This window comes from Dermacentor silvarum, chromosome 2 (genome assembly GCF_013339745.2).
Source record: "Dermacentor silvarum isolate Dsil-2018 chromosome 2, BIME_Dsil_1.4, whole genome shotgun sequence".
Classification (NCBI taxonomy): Eukaryota; Metazoa; Arthropoda; class Arachnida; order Ixodida; family Ixodidae; genus Dermacentor; species Dermacentor silvarum.
In genome coordinates this window covers 236,320,564-236,343,049 of record NC_051155.1, presented here as the reverse complement: position 1 = coordinate 236,343,049, position 22,486 = coordinate 236,320,564, and the positions used below count along the sequence as shown (strand labels likewise).

At 49.1% G+C, this 22,486-nt stretch overlaps 1 protein-coding gene across 3 annotated transcripts in view; it reads left to right on the top strand.

Moving 5' to 3' along the window:
• Positions 1-22,486, top strand: part of LOC119442887 (electroneutral sodium bicarbonate exchanger 1-like) — a 215,272-nt gene that overhangs the window by 68,367 nt on the left and 124,419 nt on the right. The gene's annotated exons all lie outside the window — the stretch shown is intronic.

Here is a 22,486-nt window from a genome sequence, read left to right as displayed (position 1 = left end):
CGGGAACTGATATTGGTGATATAGCGAGATAGAAAAGGCAGCAGTTTGGATTCAAGAGCAAACGCGGGTACCCGATATATTCTACTTTTAAGGGGAACAAACGGAGTTGTACAGGTCACGTGATATGTGGAACATAGTATAAACGGCCTGCTGTTAGCATTGAAATTAATATTAGGAGTAAAGAAAGGAAACACAGTAAAGCAGTCGAAGGTGGATGAAGATAAGATCGAAGGGCGAGATTAGGAAGTTTTCAGTACTAGGATTGTGTCGACCGACTCAGGAAAGAGGTAACTTCAGATCGCTGGCACAAGTCGTCTTGCTGCTGTCGAGTTAAATATTCGCTTATGACGACGGCGGTGGTGATATATGTACTAAATGAACGCTATAGATTCGTTGAGCTTCGTGTCGTACTCGTGATCCTGAAACACCGTTGTCGCGTGCGGTTTCCTTCGCTATTATTTGTCATCTGCACCGAAAATCTAGTGAAGAAAGGAGCAAGCCTTCGAGGGCCTACTGAAGGATGCTGTATAGGGTCGTTGAGCTGTTTGCCGTGGCGCGCCTCAAGGATCATGTGATAACTGTTAGCTCTATACAGCCTACGTTTACAGCACAACGAACTTAACCCTGCGTCGTGTCAACTTCCTAGACGTTCATGCGCGATGCAGTGATAAGGCTGCTTGATTTCGCGCTCCTGCGCCGAAAAGGTTCAAGGCGCGAATCTTAAGCACGGCTGGGGTTTGACCTCCCAAATACAGCACAAAGACAGTGAAGTTCGGAATCCATTTATCTCCGTTGCGGACTGCTTCTGTGAAATACAATTCTCGTAGACTGCTGATGAGACGCAGGCTGGTGATAAATACAACGTGGTTTACTGTATAATATGCACGCTCGGTGATTTCCAAATCAAATCTGCCGTGCCTCGCCCCTCAGGTATGATTAAAAGTGCTTGAACTCACGGATTCTACCGTAGTTAAACGACCGTCCCAAGAGAAGCGTATTTGTCCACTCCTCTGGCACGTTACAGACACGTATTCACTCGCCGTGCATGTAAACACCAGCCTAAACACTGGGTCGCCGAACTCGACAGAGTCGTATAGTCCGTGGCGTGTCCTCCCCGAGACCTCGAAGCCGTAAACGGGGTCTCGACCGCTCGTGATGTAAACAGGCGCCGCCGCTCGTGTCCTTTGGTTCGCGCCTGCCGTGCGGCTTTGCAACGTGTTGACGGAGGCACTTCATCCCGTCGAACACTGTTACTGTGCTCCGAAGGCGCGACCGCAAACGAATGCTATATTTACGTCTAGACCTCTTGCTCAGCCTTAGCCATTCAGCGACCGCGGCTGCCTTATGCTGCAATAAAACGTCCTCTCAACCTTCCACTAATTTTAACCAGCAGCTTTCTCTCCTTAACACCTCGGTTTGGTTAAGTACGTAACTGAAGTTTCTCGCTTAATAGACGACTTAGGTAACAACGAAGGTTCGCCTGTGGCATGCTACTACCTATCGAAGCTATGAAGTATGAAACGACGCCCGCAGAACACACACACCACGCCCGCCCAAGGCTTGTCACGGTACACCTGGTAAAGGCGATTGTCTTTCACCAAATTTAAAAACGCCTTTACTGCGCATGGCGCACAGGCGGGGTTGTTCTGTAGTCCAAGTATACTTACGTCTCGTATAGTTGAGGATGTAATGCGTGGTCTATGTCGTGTTCGTTGCATTAGACTCAACCTGCAGTACCTCGGCTCCCCGCGGTGGCGATGCCGCTGAAGAAATGTGGGACACTTGCGCTGCTCTAATCGCCTGGTACCGCGGATGACTGCGCAGTACCAGGCTGGTAGAGCAGCGCAAGTGTCCGGCCATTCTTTAGCGGCATCCCCGCCAGACTGCCTAAGAAGAGAGAGAGAAAAGACGTTCTCGAAGGCGTCTGTCACATTCCTGGCTGCCGGTGAGACTTGAGAGGCCTTGAACGGTGCGCCAGCTCCTGGCAACAGCACAATCAATGCCCAATGTGTTTGGCACGTCTTGTCGTGGAGAGAGAGAGAGAGAATAAACTTTTACCTTTACAAAGGCCTAATTCTTGCAGCTCGTTGGGTGGTAAACGCACCTCAGTCGCTCCATTGTTGCTTTTAACATCCCTGCCTTCCTTGTATCCCTCTCTCTCTCTCTAGCTGTTGCTGTTCCTGCCGTCTTAAAGCGTGCAGACTGCTCAAGAGGAAAGGGTGTTCTCGCCACGAGCAATTCACTTGTGGAATGATAGAGGTCGTGTCTTTCTTGGGCTCTTCGGATCCACAGTAGGGGCAGTAGGAAGGGTATAGAGTGGGATGAACGACTTTATTTAAGATGCAGCGTCAAGTTTAACTAGAGGCAAGGGAATGAATTAGTCTGCAGTTGCCGCCAAGCGACGGCATCTGCTCTGTTAAGTGAAGGATGGGGAGGAGGATACGTATAACGTCTCTGTCGGTAGTACTCCAGCATTGCGTTGTAGTTTAGTGGTTCTGTCGGTGCGTCGTCTGAATTGTACAGCTCTTCTGATGGAGCCCGGCCGGTCAGACCTCGGGCAACGGAAGGGTCACCTTTCACCGACCGAAATGTCTGGAGCAGTGCTGTTGAGATGCTCGGAAGTCAGAAGTGACAATGACAGCGTTTTTCTGTGAACATAAATTGTTTATACTCCTTCTCGTATATCGCGTTGCCGCTCGCACTTCCGTTGTCTGGTTGGAACATGGGCGAACGGTAAAAGCGAGGACGTGTACATTCGTTGCAATCCTGAGCCGTTCTCCCATATTTCGTGCGCAAGGTCTCAGTCTTCCGAGCAGTGCCTCATCTATGCCGTGGCTCTGCTTTCCCAGGGTTGTCAACCGGACGAATGCCCTATGCGTTTAACTCCTCTCTGTCTCTCTCCCTTCAATCCAGCGATTCATTATTCGGCGTGAGACTATAGGTTCGTCCGCGCTGTATAGCGGCGGCCTTAACTGCGACACAACAATCCAGTCTCGCGGCCGTGCACGGATGGTCGTCCTTGGTTGCCATGGTGAATGGAGACTCGTCTTTGACAGGTCACGTGCCGTGATATCGCCCGCGTTGTGCACCCCTTCCTCGCCGGTCCCTTCTCCGTCGGCCCCTTCGGCAGCCGTGATGCCACGCCGCAGCCGTCGAAGGGCACTTGGCCGTATTGAGTCGTCTCACATGCTGGTTGCGTTCGCGTCGCGGTGGCCTTCGAACCGTTTACCGAGATAGCCTCGAATGTGTGTCGATCCGGTTTCGCCGCCCGCTTCCGTCTCCCACCCGTCTTTCTTCTGGGGCTTTTTTCCCCCTCTCTCTTTCTCTCGCCCTTTTCAAATAAACCAATTTCTTGTCTCTATCTCGTCCTCCTTCCGGACCATGATCCTAAAAGCATGACTTAGTGGCGTCTCTCCCTCCTGATTGGCTTGATCTGTTTGCCTTGAGCGAGCGCATAGCACGGAAATTCCCATTACTACGTATACAGCCGATCGGAGAGAGCATATATGTTGTCTCCGCTGGGCTGCTAGTGTCATCCCGGTTTGCTGCACGGTTGAGCCGAGTAACAGAAGTGCTTGTGTGAGCTATGCAAACTCAGCTCTTTGGAAAGACGTACCTGAAACCATACCGATAACACGGGGTGTCCTGGTATATAGTCGCATCTACTAATAAAGGTCGCATTGGAGTAGCCGTCACTGTTGTGAGGCGACCAAACCTCTTTCTTTTGATTTTTTTTTATTCCACTAAAGAAGAAGATCGCATTGGTGTGCTGCAGCCAGGAGGTTGCCTTGGAGGCAGCTCTCTGCTGAAGCTGTCTGTGTTATTTCTGTAAGGACTATACAGGATAAAACCGCAGAGGGCAGGTCACGCCCGAAAACACAGGGCAGAAAGCGCACGGCAGGGTGGTAGAGGGGGCTACTTGCTGAAGGCCTTGACTAGTTGAGGAAAGCACCCATTTTTCAGTAATTATTTTCGGTAAAAATCGCAGCATGTAAATTATGTGACTTTTTAAATGCTATTTTATTACTAGCTTTATATTTTTAGTTTTGAGATGAATCTTCCTAATAGTATAATATTTTTATGCGGACGATTCGTCTCAATAGATTTCATTAATAAAAATCAAACAGCGTTACGCAGCGCCGTAGGACATGGGCACGGAAAGATATTTTTTTTTTTTTCATGGGGGGGGGGGGGGGGGGGGGGAGGAGAATCGGGCCTGGTGCACGGAGTAGACGTCGGAAATGTATACGTTTTAAGTAGCTGCCACTTAAAATGCTGCGTATACAGCAGGTGGCCTTCTCTGAGCGATGCTATCGAGGTCCACGAGTCTGTATAGCTGTGCAAGGTGTACCTCGTTAGCAAACCTAGTATACCTGGTTAGTCGGTGTACCGACGACACCGTATGTACGTACGTGTGACCGACGCACGGAGTGTAATTGGCGTTGCGGCAAAACGAGGGCAGCTCCTGGCGGTGGCAACCCCCCCGCGTTGTCGCAGCCATTCTCCCTCCTTGGCCGTGGCCGCGTGGCGTCCTTCGGAACGCCCGGCGTCTTCGACGCTGCCGTTTCATTAAGGATTCCGGTCGCCGTCAAGCTGCTGCGCCGCCGGGAATCGAAGAACGTAGCCACCCGCATGGCCGCTCATTCCGTGCGTGCGCGGTGACTTCGCGTCTTCGTGCTGCCGCCGTATACAAAGAGCGTTGGCCAGCTCGACCACTTTGCCCTTTTGATGCAGCGTTACATCGACGACGCCGCGTGCAGTGCCGTGTTAACGGAACTTTCCGGCTCCGCTTATGAGTATGCCGGTCATATGGCGGATGCAGCGCCATCATAGAACGGATCCGCAGTGGTGTTGTCGCGGAGCGGTGGGCTGTTTCTCGCGACCGTCGCTTTCAGGGCCCTCTCGCTACCCAACTGTGAGATAGGCTTCTTTCTTTCTTTCTTTCTTTCTTTCTTTCTTTCTTTCTTTCTTTCTTTCTTTCTTTCTTTCTTTCGCTGATTTGAGCTTCTTGCCATCTGGCGGACGCGTGTGTTGGCAGGTTAATTTGGTTGACTGCTGGAACCCAGTGCCCAGTCGAACTCAACTTATATTTCCTCCTTGCCTACGGTGTGTTGTTCTCGGTTGATTGTCGGTCGAGACAGATGGAAAATGTTTTCAGAAAGCTTTTGTGGTATCGGCTTCGACGTGACATGTTAATCTTGTATATTTTTGCCGCAACTTAATATTTTCTGATCTAGTTAAATCTGGTAAAGCAAGGAGAAGCGGCTATCCGGGGCTGAAGCAGCTGATTCAACTCTCCGAAATGTGATCCAAATGTGGTTGGGCTTTCTGTATTTGCTTGTAAAGGGCCCCGTGGTTTGCGTGTAAAGGGCCGCTAATATAGTGTGTTACGCGAAGTCTCGTGTCTCTCGATTGACTGGCAAACGTTGGCTCCCTTTCACCGCGTGACTTATCCCTTGAGGCTACGACCGCATGGTGACGCTATTATGTACTATCGACCAAAAAAAAGTTTACGGACCACGGGATCTCAGAAAACGCTAAATATCCGAGCAGCCTTTAAAAGTAGCCAGTAAAACCGTACATCGCAATGTTGTTCGCATATACCAGTAGAGGCTGGAAATGGGAATACTAGGCTGCGTTTTGAGGCTGCGGAATACTCAGCTATTTGTCAGATCCGTTGGTCCGTAAACTTTTTTGGTCGATAGGACGTATCAAGGGGGGAAAAAGAGAAAGAGAAACAAACTGAGTTTTTTTTGGCCAATTCGTCGTCTAGCTTGCATGATAGAGTTTGGGTAAGTGACCTGGGGTTTCTTTCTATATATGTAGAAGGTGAAGGGAACGCGGGAGCTGTGTGTGTGTGTGTGTGTGTGTGTGTGTGTGTGTGTGTGTGTGTGTGTGTGTGTGTGTGTGTGTGTGTGTGTGTGTGTGTGTGTGGTGTTGGGGGGGGGGTGGAGGTTAGGACGCGGAACTTTACACTTTTTGCATCAACGTGTGCCGGTGATATGAGAGTCTGGGTGCGGTGGCTGCCACCATTCCTATGTCTCGGTGCAGTGTTGGGAGTCGCTATCCTTCGCGATGTCTCTGCAATCGCGCGTGAGTGTATGCTGCCTTCGGAAGAGAAGCATTCGCGTGCTACAGTTCTTTGTTCATCGTTTTGATGACTTAAACGAAACACTCGAGCACGAGTGACCTCGGATCTGTCCGGTTTCTCGAACCATGTGTCGCTGTCTCGAGCTGTTTGCGGGAGAGAGACACGACTTCACTCGAGGAAAAATGCGCAGGTCCGCGTGGCACTCACTGTTTTGTCAGTTGGAGGAAACAATATATGCCTCGCGCGCTTCGAGCGCCCCTGTGATGCATGCATAGCGGCCGGCTTCCTTGTTTTAGGGTTACTTTGTGATCGCATTTCCATTTTCTCTCTCCACATTGACTTCACCGGCGGGACGATCGTCGACGGTATTTGCAAAGCTAAATACACCTCTCATTTTTTTTTCTCTCTCTTTTTCCAAAACCACGCAATCCACACTGGGGCCGTTCTAGCCGCGCGTGCGTGCGTGTGTTTGTGTCCAGGTCAGTCCCTAACCAAATTTAACCACTCCTCAATCTTTTGTCATCAAGTTAAGTCTGGTTTCGGAGTCCCGTCGTCAAAAGAGAAAACAGGTACGGTCTAGGAAGAGAAGTGCCAGCAGAGAAAACAGGTATACAACAACAAAACCATAAAGCGGCTCACCCGTTGGTAGGGGCAGCAAGAACGCATTTTGATACAGATAAACGACTCTTACGCTAATGAACGAGCATATATTACTTGTCTCCTTGATAGGCAGGATGGCATGTTTGTCTACTGTACCGTCTCACTCAAAAGCACGAAGCATGTCTTACCGGCAGCGAGCTCGTGCTGTAAATTGCGGCGCGTACGTCCTTGAGGGGCGATTGCGACGCAGTTCCGTAACCAACGTCACTAGATTTTAGTATAATGTTGATGTTATCTTGGCGCGTTGTACGCGTTCCTTTGAAAGCTATATGCAAATAGAGTGCCACACCGCGTGATGTGGTGGATACGCGGCTACATGGCCACGAGACATATACATACCCTGCTCGCTCGCTCTGTTTTTTTTTTTTTCTTTGTGCCTACATAAACGGAGGGGTGCTCAGCCATATGGTAATAAAGGGGTCCAACAATTATTGAAACCAATAGTAATTTATCGGAACAGGGTATAACGGGAGGGATACGCATTAGTTTTGAACAGCTGGGGTTCTTTAGCGTATACGCCAGCACGTATGAAGGCTCTCGCGTTCCGCCACCATATATCAATGTCGCAGCCGTAACCGTTACTCGAACCAGCGACCTTGTGTTCAGCTTCAGGACCGCTGAGTCATGCACTATGCACGGCAGGTATAGGTATATGGAAACCAAGGAGAACATAGGAAAGTTTTTTTCTGTTTCGAATGGGAACAATTATGTGTACCGGGTATTTTAGGTAACTTGAACCAAGCTTTAAAAATCAAGTGCTACACCTTAGACTAATGGTGTATTGTTTTTAGTCGCCCTTGAGGTACTCCGGCTATTTTTTGAAGTTTAATCAGTTGGCTAATTAGTTGCGTTTAATTATTCAAGAATTTTAAATATTTCTTTAGGGCATAAGTGGTATTTGAAAATTTATGGAGGGCGCCGTACCAAATGCAGTTGTTTTCGGGACGTTATCTTTTACGTGGTTCTTTATTACGGGCTCCGAACAAAGCCCGCGAAATATGAAAAAAAAAAGTCACTGCGCTCTTTCGCGTCTCGATGACAACGTAAGCGATCGATCACAGCGTCCGGCGCACGCCAGCACCTATACGTTACTGTAAGATAGTAGAAATCCACCACGGCTCTGAATGATGAGCGTCTGCTGAACACGGACGCAAACACTCTTACCGGCTTCTTTTTTTATTTTTACGACCTGCATTTGTAGACTTCATTCTTTGTAAACACGATTGAGGTCGCCGAAATACGGAGGCGCTTTTCAGGGGCTTTATTCACATTGGTAATAGACAGCGCGAGAAGAAACACATGGACGTATGAATATACCAGTATGAATAACAAACCAGCCCAGTCAGCCACCTTAACAAGTTTATTCACAGCCAGGAAAAATAAATACATAGAAGATAACATCATGGAAACAACTTGATTGGATGTTTTTGAGGACATTTTACAACTTTTACGAGCAACCTCAATTATGCTTTACAACGAGTACTTAATATTTAGAACATTTAAACGTAACTAGCTTATGACACGCCAAAAATTGATGAACTCGAGACTACTGTGGACAGCTTACTATTGATCTCATTTGCTTAAGTTGCATCACTATATTTTTAATATGTAGGTTAAGTTACGTGAAACACCCGGTGATTTCTCTCTCTCTCTCTCTCTCTCTCTCTCTCACTTTGTGATAACGAAGGCCCGCCAAAATGAAAGTTCTGGTGTGGAGAAAAGGAAGAAACTCGCACGCAACAGACACGCTCATTTTGCTCTCATTCCATCCATTCGCGACAATAATTAGATGTAAGCTTGACAAACTTGCCCCCAACAGCCTTTATGGGCCACTCGACGAAACTCGTTGCCAGTGGGCATTGTCCGTATAGTATGCGCGGTTATGTTATGGCCGTCTTTTTTGCCTATACACACAAACGCTATATACGACGAAACTGACCGCAGCGCCGCCGCATTTTCGGGACCTCACAGTTCGTATTATCTTCGTGCGAGAGCCGCGCGTATCGTTTGGCGGCCGCGAAAAAAGCGGAGCGAACTTGACCGCCTCGTCTCCCGGCTGCCCGATCGGCGTGTCGTTCAGGGGCGGCCCCCATAACCTCGACGTGTTTGGCTTGTGTTCAGCGGCTTGAGCGTCCCGGATCACGCCAGCAGGCCGGCGCCTCGTCGTCCATCGTGGCGGGGCTTGGAAGGCCCACCGCGAGGTCCGCAAACGTCGTCGAGCGCACGCGCCCTCTCGTCCGCACAGCTGCGTTGTGTACACGCACGCGCACCGGACCTCGCAAACAGTCGCGTGCCTGCGCGTGCTTGCACAGCGGGCAGTGTATAAGCCTGCCACACTCCCTGCAAGCACTTTACTACTATAGCACCCCCCCCCCCCCCCCCCCCCAACCCACAGGCGGCCAGCAGCAGCAGCAGTCAGCCACGCGCTGTGTTCTCACCTGCCGGCGTTTCGAGCCTCGGCGCTTTCTCTATCCTAAACCCCCGCTGATGGTCAGATGCGAATTGATAGCGTGATTTGCCGCACGAAGCTACGGTAGCTCTCCTGCAGACCGACCTTCTGTGGGGGAGTCCTCTTTTGTTTGGTAAGCGGCAGCGTTGTCCTCTGCACTCACGCACGCTTACTCGGTAGGTACACACGACGCCGTAAGCACGTGGAGAGTTTCCTTTCTTTCCTTTTTATATTTTGTTCCTTCCGTTTTTTATGTCTGGCGTTCTAGAGAACCGTTTAAGTACGATTAGGAAGTTGATTTGGATTGCGATAGCGCGACCGGGTTGCCTATACATGTCTAGCGCTCCCATTTGTCAAAGCAGTTTAGGCTTTTATCATATGCAGCACTGCGTCTTCCTATGCTGTTATTTGTCTTTCTTTTTTTTTTTTTTACGCGTATCGTAAACTTCTCGAGCGCTGCTGTAAACGCGCTGCAACGAAGAAAAGCATGCATCCTACACGAAGCGTAAACTTGCGTGGAGGTGCGCGGATGCTGCGAAGCGTATGCTTCTGCGTGTGTGAATTCGCAGTAAATGTGTACTCGTAGTCTGCGTCGTCTTATGCGATGGTGACCAGCCTGGTTTGATACAGCGTCGACCACGCAACCTTATTCTATGTCTCTCTCTAGGAAAATGTCTCAAGGAAAGGGATTTAAGTAAGCCAGAAGATAGCGCCAACCTTTACCTTCCCAAATGAACCACTTAGTAGTAGGAATATGACTCTATCGGATCGCACGCAGAATAAAACACGCACGAGGGCACTTTGACGACTCGCCGAAGCTGGATGAGCCCGAAAAGTAGTTGCAAAACCGTCAAGGCGACAAAAAAAATGAAAACTATGCCAGAAAAAGAAATTAATAATAAACGTGCTCTATCGTTTAATTATTAGCGACTGTAGGTCTTTGAGTGCAGAAGAATAAAAAACTACGACATCGTGACGCTGTAAACTTCCCACGGTCCTTTACATTCTTTCATTTTCGGTTCTCAATAACACCCCGACGTAGCCGTTTGATCAGTTTGTCAAAGCGCTGTCAGAGAACGAACTCTTCCTCTCGGTGGTGAACGTCGCTCTATACAGCTGCCACCAGGCGTGTACCTTCCCGTCTTATATACCATCACGTATGAACAACAGCAGCCCGCAGGCGTCCCTGTCTACAAAACGTGGCGGAATTTATGTCTATAATATGCGCTTCATTTTGCTTTCAATGCCACGGCCAATGTCGTCACCTCTCTCTGATCAACAGCTCCTCATCTAGACACCGTCCTTCAACGAAACCGTGTTCATTGGGCCGTCATCATCCTCTTCCTGTTGCGGTCTGCGATAGTTAGGGAGGGTCACGTGTTCGTGGCAGAAGCGCTCGAAGCTAGAGGATTGCGTGTTTGGGCTTCGTCATGTGAAACCCCACGGGCCATAAGCGTGACTTCTCGGGTCACCCTCTCACCGCCACTGCGTTCGCATACAAGGACAGCGCTAGGGACGTCCGTATAATGATCGGCTCCTGTATACATAGGCGAAAGTCGCGCGCGCTCGGGCGCGTTGATTAGCCACGTAGGTGAAAATTTGTTTTCTTATCCACCTTCTCCCTTCGGCTATGCGCCGTCCTTGGTGGCACTCGACAAGCTGCCGAGGGCTATACGCGTACCACCAGTTCAGATTTGTGGCTGCGACGCCGCACAATACTCACGTACGGAGTCCTTTGCGTGTACGTGTGCGTCTTTTTCTTGTCTTCCCGACTTGCTACCGGCTGTGCTTCTTTTACGAAGCGCTTCACCGCATCTGCCGCTCGAACAACAGTGCGGGTACCGCTCACGTGAGTTCCTGAATCTTTGAGCTACCGTTTATTTCTTTGCTGCCTACGACTTCTCGACGCTGGGAACGCTACCGGGAACGTTTGGAGGGCAAAGCTACCGCAGAAACAAGGAAGTGTGAGGCTGTCGATGCCTTAGAACGCATAAATAGTGCATGCATATAGTGAACGTACAAATAGTCAACAGCAGCAGGATGTGCGCACGCGAATAAGTGTGGCGAACGCGCCGCGCTCCTGCACACAGTGGGATGGGGCTTCACTGCAGCGCAGCTGATTCAGCGGTAAAGCGAGCTTGCAGGAGGAGTGTGCGCAAATCTGTAAAAACTGGCTGGATTTCTTTCTTTCTTTCTTTCTTTCTTTCTTTCTTTTTTTTTTTTTTTTTCGTTAGTTGTTACTGTGTGAGATGTTTAAGCATGGTACACTCATTAGCGTACACTTAATGTCCGCGTGTTCTGATCAAAAATCAATTCACTCTCACCGCACCGTTCTATAGCTCTGGAAGAGGGATGCGAATTCCTATCGAAAGACGCTCTCCTCCGGTGTCTAGGGCCAGGACCAACGGTGCGACGCGATGCCACAGGTACGCAACAACAAAAATGGGCGCACGTTGCTGAAGGTTAACGATAGTTCCTGCGGAGATTTGGGGCGTAGTTCGCAGCCTAATCGCGAATTCTCGAGACAGGTTGGCCGAAACTAGTGACGCCGATACATTTTTGCAGAATGCTGGGATGCGATGAGCAGTACGGCGACTTGATCGGGTCGCTCCTCTGATTGCTCGCTGCAGTTGTCGTTCCGTGGAGAAAGAGCGATCGCGCAGGCAACTCTCGTCCCGTCGGGAATATCGACGAACATTCGCGCCTCCCTTCCCTTTCCTCCAGTCTCCTCCACTGCTCTGGCTGCTCTCGGCGGAGGAGAAGCTCGTCGCGCGACATCTGTTGAGCGGGCTCGCAAGCCCTGCCAGTGCGGTTGGCTGAAATGCGGCACGCGCGGCGCCACCGTGCTCGCCCGTGCCCGCAACCCGTTTCTTCCTTCCTTTCTTTTTGATTCCTCTCCCCCATCGGGCTGAATGACGAAAAACCGAGGGATGCATGGTCACGTGGGGACGGTTGTGTCGGCATCGGGCGTGCGTGTGCGTGACGTCAGTGCCTGGAAAACTACGCATCTCGCGCCGAGCTGGCCATTTTGACCGCGCTCTTTATCACTGACGGAAGGAAAAGAGATTCCCCTCTGTTTGCAGGACAGTATTTGAGGAATTGGCTTTCGCACGAAGGAAGATTTGGGTTGTGTCAATTTTTTTTTAATCGCCGTTTTATTGGCTGCAGCAACGAACCTTCCCGCCTGCTGATTACATCTCTTAAATTTAGGGGGGAAACCGCGGGGAAACGTAGAACGGAAGTTGACTACTTACGCACACGCGTATGCACGTAGTCGTACGTATGCGTACACTACGCTGTGTGGGTGTGTGTTTCCGTTATCTTGTCCTGCGGTTTCTAAGGCAGGCCACGCTACCTATAGAAACTTTGGGAAATTCTAAAACATATTTCTCGCACCTTACAAGAATGTATGGAGGTTTGGAAAGACGCATTTTAATTTGACGCTACAGTTGGTATCAAAATGCAAGACTTTGGTCACCGACATTATCGTCACCGTCATAACATAGACAAGTGTGGTGACGTCATGCAGCGACAGGGCTACATGTGATGCTGTTACTCATAACAATAAGAAGCAGAGTGTTGCGCGCCTTTTATCTAGCAGACGCTTGCGTGTGGTAACTTGGCGCGATTTTACGTCGCGTTTTTCGCAGCTACTATTTGCACAAATGTGAACATCGCGTTGCCGTTTCATACCCACCGGTTGCGGCAGTTGAGATTTTTGCATTCGCGGGCGTCTAGCGGCGGACTGAATTATGCTTGGCGTCAGCTGAGGGCTTGGGTAAAAACTAAGAAAGAAAATTAGATCTGGAAGAGAGTAATATCGTTGGAAATTGTTGATTGCAGTTTCTATTCCTGGTTCTGCCCATAACCATTCAAATGGCTGTCACATGACTTGGTGTTTTCTGTATTTAGTGTATGACAGCTGACTTTACGTTCTAGGGTGTCTTATATGACATCTATTGTGATTTGCATTTATTGCTTGTGAGCTGACTTTCCGTTCTAGTGTATTGTGAGTTGTCTATTCTACATTTATGTGAGATGATCTTTTGTTCAAAATTGTTTTTGATGCGATTTGCGTGGTGAACTGTTTCGTGTATTTACGTCGCCGGACTGTCTGGCTTTTTCGTTGCTACCTTTCTTTTGTTAAGTGCCGGCTTGTAATGTCATATTAAGCATATGCTTGTTCTATGAGTAACCGGTGCTGCTAAAGGCGCCAGCGTCTCCTAAATATGATGTAAAAGAACAAAAAAAAAAACACGTTAGACACCGTTTTCGTGAAACTGTTTTTGTGTTTGAGCTCGTTACTTTATCAGAACGAAAAATTAAGCAGGCGTCAGCCACGGGACGTGTCTGACGATTCGCGAATTCGTAATGGGGAAATCGCAAGCAAATTCGCACCATGTGAAACATATTGACGCATATGCATCTTGCCAACATGATGCATCTACCTCCTGTGTTCTGGAACTGAAACTGGTTCATATAAACAAGTGCAATCAGGTGCGGATCCAGGTTTTTCTCAAGGTGGGAGTCTGACATCGAGATGGTTGTTGATGTTGATGACTGCACGTATGCTTACGATCAATAATAACAAGAACAAGAAGTATAATAAATGTATTCGCGTCCCAGTGAGCGTTCTAACGACACGTTTCTTTTTTAAACAAGAAGCGGTACGTGGCTTTCAAGCATGCCGCTCTACTTCTGCGCTGGCCCCGGCACTATACTGATTTCCTGAGGCATAGAGACAGCAATAATGCAGCTCTATGGCAGTTTTGGCTGGACATAAAAGTAACAAACATATTTTAAGGTTAAATGTATGCAGGCCAGCTGTGTGCGCTCCGACAGTGAAGGGCTAGTACTAAGTTAAAAAGAAATAAAGCGCTTATAAGGACAAACTTGCAACGCCAAGTGCACTTTCTTTTAACGGAAGTGCAACTTATTTACGACATTACCTAATATATTAACAGAACATTATATATTATGTTCTATTTTGTCATTACGTCTATTATATTAATAGACATGTTAATAGAACCTTGCGTTAATCCTGACAGCGATGCCGGGCCTCACATCGAGTTCGCGGGCGCCAGTTGACCTGAGTCAAATGCTGACACGCAGATGAGCATGGCATTGATTTATTACGGGAATAAAGGCATCGAAGATCAACTAAAAAGTCGGAAATACAAATTTAAAGTACTTTGTAATAAAATTAAAACTACGAAAGTGTTCTGCGGCGTCTTTTTTTAATCTTCAAGTACAGTGCGCATTGGTTGCTTTGGCCGAGCGAGAAGCGTTATACTCGTTGCTTAACAGGCACCTCTTAAACACTTTGCGGCGATTCGTCCTGGCGAACGCGGTTGCAACTTCATCCACGTCGATGACCATCGTCGCTCAGTGTATATGCGCTCATCAGGAGGATGCCCGCCAGGCGTTCACCGGTCATAGCAGCCCGCGCGAGTGTGATGGTTCGGCGCAGTGCAGAAAAGCTTGGCGCAGTGGGTCCACAGCGCCTCGAAGGGAGGTGGCCGCATTTGGTATAGGTCTACCAAGCAAGTAAGCGCTCGTGTGCGTTCCACAGGCACCAAACAGGCATGCCGGAGGGGCAGCTACCAGCGTTTCAGTGGTCACGCAGCGGGGAACCCTCCCGTATACGAAGCAGAGAGGTGCTTCGTATACGGGAGGGTTCCCCCCCCCCCCCCCCCCCCCAACCCCTTGTAAGTTGGCGGAAAGAGCCCAGTTCGACATCCGTGCCAGCTTTCTTTACTGCGAGTTTGTCACGTGCTGGTTGGTTCTCTTCAATAATCATTAAACCTTTCTTATTTATACATATCAAAAAAAAAAGAAAAAACACAAGAAACACACACAGAAACAGCTGAGAAGAAAGTCTTCATGAGTTTGTCACGTGCCATACGCTAGGCGACTGCAAAGACAAATTTGGAACGGGGTGGGGGGTCAGGACATCCGGACATCAACCCCATTGCATCCGCGCATGAGGACAACAGCAAATTGTCGGGGGGTATTTGGCGCTCACCGGTGATTTTTCTAATGCGTATAGGGCCTCTTGATCTTCACTCGACGCGAAAAATACGGCACGCTGGAAATGTCATGAACTTCGTTGAGCGGAAAATATGGTTGTAGGGAGAAAGAGAAAGACGGTGCTTCATTGAAAAAAAAAAACAGATGTTTCCGAAGGCGGTGTGTAATAACCGCCTCTGCGTGGGCAAGGAAACGGAGCTTGGAAAAAACCCCAGAGAAAAAGGGAAAGAAAAATAAAGAAAGAAGGCTCGAAAATAGGGGTAGATCGATGTGGCGGTATAGGAGGAAATTCAGTTATTACTGACAGGGTAGAAAACATTTTCTTAGTGTTTGTCAGCAAATCATTTGTCAAGTTAACAAGATATACAGACAGTATATATAAAGGTCTGGCGCTGGGTTGAAGGTGAAGGTATTATTATACCTACAGTGTTTTCTGAATATTAGCGAGGCCTGTGATTTCTATTTTTTTTTTTATTTTATTTTTTTTTTTTTTTTACTGTGGTCGAATAGTCTATCACCATGTATTATCCGGAAATTTTAATAAAATACCGTGTTGATACAGGACCACAGTTATTGCTCTAGGGGAGTTGGTGGTTTATAGTCCAAGGCGGCAAAAACAGCAGCAGCTTATAAACGCCGTGCAGTTGAGGCGAATAAGAATCAGATAATGATTCAGATTGCATTGTTGTGTAGAAAGTGTAGAAAGTCTGTATTTCGGACTCGCTCCATGCGCTCGTCACCAGGGCTTTCGGTTACATATTACTGAAAGTTGGGCGATCTGGTGTTGGTTGAGCATTCACTAGACAGCGCAAAAAGGCAGCACGTAAAGTAAAGTAAAGGCAGTGCCTGCTATCCTATATTTTTAGGGCGCCTCGATACCAAGCCCGGCACCTTAAGCTATCCAGTTGATATTCAGTGCTGTCTTGTTTTGCCTTTTCTTTGCATCACTGCCTTTTCACGCTGTTCCGTAAATGAACTATCGGTTAGTGCAGCTTGAAACATTGCCGCGACCGTGCTTAGCGCGGTATACGCGTGGCTTAATTGCATGCCTGTTTAATTTCGCAATCGCTCTTTCCACGGCATGGCGGAGCGGCTGTGTTTTCGTCAAGCGATCGATAAACGAGCTGACATTTCGGATGCCTCTCCTTTTCTCGTCGTTGTTGTCGTGATGTCGCACGTAGGTATACAGCGGCGGCAGCCCCGCGTGAATGCGAGTCGGGTGATTGTGACGTTGCTAAATAAAGTGTGCTTGTTCTATATGCTCTGCAGCTCATCAGCACAAAAATGGGTTTCGCTATAAGCGAGGAAAGCGATGAGATAAGGTCAAAGGATTAGAAAACACCCGAGTATTGGTGCATCCGTATCAGTGTATGAAAAACGAGGCGCGCCGCAGGGTCACCGTGAAGGACGCGCGAAACCTTTCGGGAAACAGTCGCCAAGTCCAACGTTTATTCAGTAGAGATATGCGGCGTCGAAAGTCTCCGTGGGGCGTGCGGTTCGCGAAAAAGCTGGATTTTCGCCCACGTTTGGCCCGCAGTCAGTATTGAAACGTCACGACACAGTGTTGGTTGTTGCCAAATTCCACTTTGCGTCCCCAGTCCTGCTAACGTTGGTCTTAGACAGTGCCTCGACGCTCTGTTTAGCTAGTAGTAGTCTACTATAGTAGAAGTAGCGAGTAAAATAAATGCACGGACACAGCTCGAAGGAAGAACTCCTTAACTTTTACTGTCGTTTCGTATGCCCCGTTTACATTAACGAGGGAGTAATTAAATTATAAAGAGAGAGACAGAGCTGTCCGGCCAAAGGTAGCGTTGTTAGAGGGACGCGAACAACGTATACGCACGGACACGGACATACAGCGCAATCCGTGACCGGCGCATGTTTGGGCGCTAAATATACAAAACAAGAAAGTTTGGCCTTCCTCGGATGGGCGCGGGTATAGAGGAATTACTTTAAGTGCTTTTCGGACTCTTGCTTAGCGTGGCTTTCAATCGGAGGATTTCGTGATGCTATCCATTTAGGCATGAGCGCAGGCTGTGCTTTACAACTGTATAGCCTCTTTTCGCCGCGTGGCACGCTGGCCAGGGTAGCCGTGTTCCATTGTGTTGCTTTTCTGTCCAACCGCCCCCTTCGTAATATGGTGGACTTGTTCACTGCGAGGACCAGCGTCCGTTATAGCAAGGACACCACACCTCTCGCACTGTGGCTCGGCCGTGACACTCTGCTTTCAAAAGTACTCAGCAGTACTCGGGGACAGCCGTTGTAACTCCTCTCTCCAATAGCTATTCCTGGCGCACTAAGACATCAGCCATCATCGTCACTACTCTGCTCTTTATTTACGGTTCGGCTCAGCAGAGGTGATATAGGGACCGATCACCGTGTTCGTATTTTCAGGAAAGTAAAGAGAGAAAACTAGAAAAGCCCACGTTTCCGCCAAGGTTGGTGGAACTTGCCATAAGAGCATCCTATAGTTTCGCTTCGCTGTTGAATGCGCTAACGCTTGAAGTGACTTGCGATGGTGACTTGAGATGTTTTTGATTAGCTGTATTGGGATTTCATCGGGCCCTGCTGCTGTGTTGTTAGGGACATTTTCTGCTGCCTTTTTCCAATAAAAGTTTTCTATGCTAAATTTTGATCTCTCTGGCCTCTCTGCTGTTGCTGGATCTGTAGATGTCGCTCGGGACTGCACGAGCGACATCTACAGTTTGAAATAGGCCACATCTGAGCATGCGCGGTGCCAATGACGCGCCTGCCTCACATTTTCTCTCCTTGTTTATCGCCGTGGCTGCAACAACTGCTTTGGCCGGCAGAAGCGCTGTCAACGGTGTAGCGCCGCCAAAAAAGAAAAACGCGCGGAATCGTCCGGCTCGGCGCCCTTATACTCTAGTTCACTATTTATACTGCAGGCTTATTCTCAGGTTGCGGTATCGTCATACCGCCATTGCGTCGGACATATATCTCGCGCATCGCGCCGTGGATTTTGCATAACGCATTGCTTTGATTGCCGTCTGTTAGAAGTGAATTTTACAAACCTACTTTCATCGTTTATTGGTCGTCAACCCGCCAACGTTAATTGCGAATAATTGTAGGTTTCGATCGCACATAGAGAAAATTGCTGCCTAGATATCCTGAACTTATGAGATTTATTGAAATCAACACATGCAGGTACCTCAAGAACGCTGTCAAATGTAAGCACAACATACATGAGTAGTAAGCGGAGGCATTTCCTTGTGCGTTTCGGGAGCGAACGTTGTCAATGATAACATTGTCAATAAGAATAAGCTTAAAGCATAGCTTGCACCGGGTGCCGAGAACGATTCGCTGCGTTTTTTGTTTGTTTGTTTACTTGCTTGTTTGTTTTTGTTTTTGCGCTACATCGTTAACAGCGCTTTTGACGGCCAAAGCAGTTGTTACAGCCGCGGCGATAAAAAAGGATAAAAATACAATGCCGGCGCATCATTGGCGCCGCGCATGCTCAGATGTGGCCTATTTCAAAGCTGCATACAGATGTCGCACGTGCAGTCTCGAGCGCGACGTTCCGTCGTTCTAGACATGAGTGTTGACCTCTGCACATTAATCGCCACTTCAGTCTCGCATATGGACGAACTTAAGTTATAGCGCCATCTGTCATGTACTCCGCGAATGACGGATGTTGCCTCCTAGGTCTCGGTGCAGTATACTTCGCGTCTTTCTCTGCCTTCTTGCTTTCCATTTTTTGTTTTGTTTATTAGGATATTAGATATATGACATACAAGAAGCTTCGTACAAGATGACGCGAACAAGTCAACACTCTATAACTTGCTACTACGTAATATTTTCCATGATCAGGTACCTCGGAGGCGTTTATGATACACAAAAGGCTTGATGCACAAAAGGACAAGTAGGTTCGTGAACCATATTGCAAATACTAAATATAACTTGCAATCACATGCGTGCGAGAACTATCGAGACCACCCGCGGTGTGATTCAAAAACTTACGACGGCGTTTTGGTGGCTCCGAACATTTTTTGGTGTCTCCGAACATTCTGCTTCTTAGAATACGCAGCCAGATGTGCACTGCCTCGCCCTTCGTGTTGCTGAGTGGTGCACGCAAGTAGTTTGGTCACGCTTATGCGCGAGAAGTTTGATCATATCCTTTATATGAGCCGCGTTTCTAAGTTGGACGCATCTGTCCGACGCTGTCTGTGCGACATCCGCTGATGTTTTTCTGTACAGTTGTGTTCCTTCTCTCAGTTCAATATCGACTCGAGAATGTTAGATTGTTTCCCTGGCAACGTTTCGTTTGATCGGGCTTCTGTTCAACACGTAAGGCACGCCAGCCGAGTGTGTCCGTACGGGGATCACGCGGACTAATCCAATATAGCGAGAAAGAGGAAAATATGAGGAGACTTGTTCTCCTGTTGAACAGAGCTGTATTTCGTAACTGTAGATGGTTGCTTTCTTTCTTTCTTTCTTTCTTTCTTTCTTTCTTTCTTTCTTTCTTTCTTTCTTTCTTTCTTTCTTTCTTTCTTTCTTTCTTTCATTGTATTGAGCAAGGAACCGGTAAAAGCAGCGAAGCCATATATAGGAGCTGAGTACAGGGCGTTGAAAGGGATCGGGTTTGCGCCTGGAGACAAGCAATCCGCGGCGCTGCGTTTGAGGGTCACCGCGACCTTGTCCTTTCTTGCCATGGTGTTCTTCTACCTCTGGTTTCGCCTCCCACCGGTACTCCCGCAGGGGGATTTTGCGTAAATATGCTTTCACCTTATTGCGATGGCGTTCTTTTTTGCGCGTGCTTACCTATATACACATATCGACGTTCATCGGGTCGGCGCTCTTCTTTGTAGCTATAATACCTCGGTACAAAATAAAGGTAGAAAAAAAAAACAAAAAAAAAAGCTCGCTTTCCACGATCGATCGCCCGCTTCTTGCCGTGGCCGCTGGGGCCGCCGTGGTTGAACGGAGCCGATATGTGCTAGTTAAGGAAGGCTGCACAGTGGACGCACGCGCTCATAGTATATAAGCGCATTGGTCGCCAGCCACGCTGCATGGGCGAGCGTTCACCCCGCGGTCTCGTCCCATTTTCTTTGTCATTTTATTTCGTCTCGGTCTGCCGCCGCGGCTGTCTGCTGCAGCAACAAACGGGTGAAAGGACCGCGTGTCGCTGGTCGAGTGGACGCCGGCGCAAAGCGCTCTGGTTTCCTCACTCTCCTTTCTCTCCGTCTGCCGGGGGTCGAACCACCGCGGAGGCATCGGGGCTCCCGCGATTGTGACACCGCGCTGCGCGTCGGTGGTCATGCGTGCTCCTGAGGAGGGAGGCGATTGTCGGCACGGGCTGTGGTCGCCGGCCGCGCTTGCGCCATCCGTCTGCGCGGAGTCGTGTCGTCGTGCGCTTTAGATCGTTCTGTACTGCAGGAACGACCTGCGAAGGGTGTCGGGAACTTTGCCCGGTCGCTCACCTGCCTTGCTTTGAAAATAAATAAGTATACGCGTATAGGCGCCACCTTGCGCACATTAAGTGCTGTTAGAAACGAGGCCAGCAGCCAGGACACCTGTAAGGGTATAGTAAAGATGGTAGTGTTGTCGATCCTTCAGTTGAGCTATTCGGCAAGGCAGCAGCCCTCAGCCACGGCCAGGGAAGTCCGAAAGGGATCGCAAAGAAAACTTAAGGGCGCCTGTACCGACAACATACGATGCTGCTTACACGTCGTAGACTCGGGATTCATGCGCGGGGGGCTTTCTATTTTGCCAAGGAAGCATCACGATTATGATGGGGATAAACGGAGGCCGACAGCTCCACGGGACGGACGCAGATAAATCTGGAGGAGGTCTTCATAACATCACGTAAAATGCGTCTCGAGCGAAAGTTGCACCGGCCTGCTCCTGCAGTTTCTCCTGCGCCCACATTTAATGCGACTTGCATTCCTTGGACACTTCTGGCATTTTTCGGTCTGCCTGTGTCACGTCTTTCGGTGGACTAAAGACAGACAGGGACAAGTCGCTCGTTTAAGACAAACATTTATAATTGCAAAAAGAAACGATAAAGAAAACAGCACAAAGAAAACAATTTACAACACGAGTGAATTCTAGTAATTCCACAGTCATCAGCTATCTTGAATTGAGTCCAAAATATTTACATTAAGTCCCTCGACGTGGCCACGTCACCTCGTCGTGGGTTGTAACCCCCCCCCCCTGAGGCCGAGTGTTCTTCTTTCCCTTCTTTCCTTGCGCCTTTGAGTACTGAAACTATAAGATGTAAGACGCGCAATCGTCTGCACACTCGCAAACTTGTGCAAAAATCGAATTTTTTGACAATTTCCCGTGAAGAAATTGAAATTAGTGCTGTTTAGATGGTATTGGCAAACTGTCAACCCCCCCCCCCCCCCCCCCCCCCCCCCCTGGCAGAGATCCTGGGTGCAGCTACTGAGTTGGGAGGCCGCGTTTAGTGAAGCTTCCTCTGTGGCGTCCGAAGGTGTACACGCTGTGTGTGCATGGTGGTGCTTGTGGCACATGCGTGTATATTAAGGCCGATTAGCATTCTTAGCCAATACTTCCCCCTCTACGGATTGTAAACAAACGTGACCTCAGCAGTACGGTTTGCCGCTGCTTTGCTTGAATGATAATCGCATTCAACGTCGACAGTTATCGTGAGATGGGTTCTGCCGGGATTTTTCGTTCGTCTTATATATACCGTCGGCCGGTTTCCGCACGTGCTTGCTCCGTCTCGGTTCCTTCCAGAGATCCGCACTTTTCGTATCGTAGCCGCAGCGAGACATGTCCAGAGCCAATCATTGAGCGCTACATGGAACGCGCATCCAGCGTATAATCTCGGCAGGGCGTCGCCTCATTGGTGCCGTGCAATGCCTACATTGTCTCTATATCCTTTTCCCGACTTTCAGAGCGCACAGACGCGATGAGAAGTGTGTCGCCTCCTCGGCCTTCAAGGCGCGTTGTACTTGCGCCGATACGCTCAGGCCGGTGAGCGCGCGCCGGCATGCAACGTCGTCGTCCCCTTTGCGCTGCGAAACCGCGTCGGCGCCGCGCCGTCGGTTGGCGATAACCCGTTCTTCGACCGTGGATGCCCTTCTCCACGTAGTGGTGCGCGTGTCGGCGTGTGGCGCAGCACACGAGGGCGGGTTTCAGCCCCGAAGACGGCAGCAGCCGTTCTTTTCAGGACCTGCGGCTGGAGCTTGGGAGCCTGGCTGATTTGCCTCACAGCCGATGTCGGCAACTGGCGTGTTTGGAATTTACTTGGCTCGGTTTGGTTTGGCGCCTAT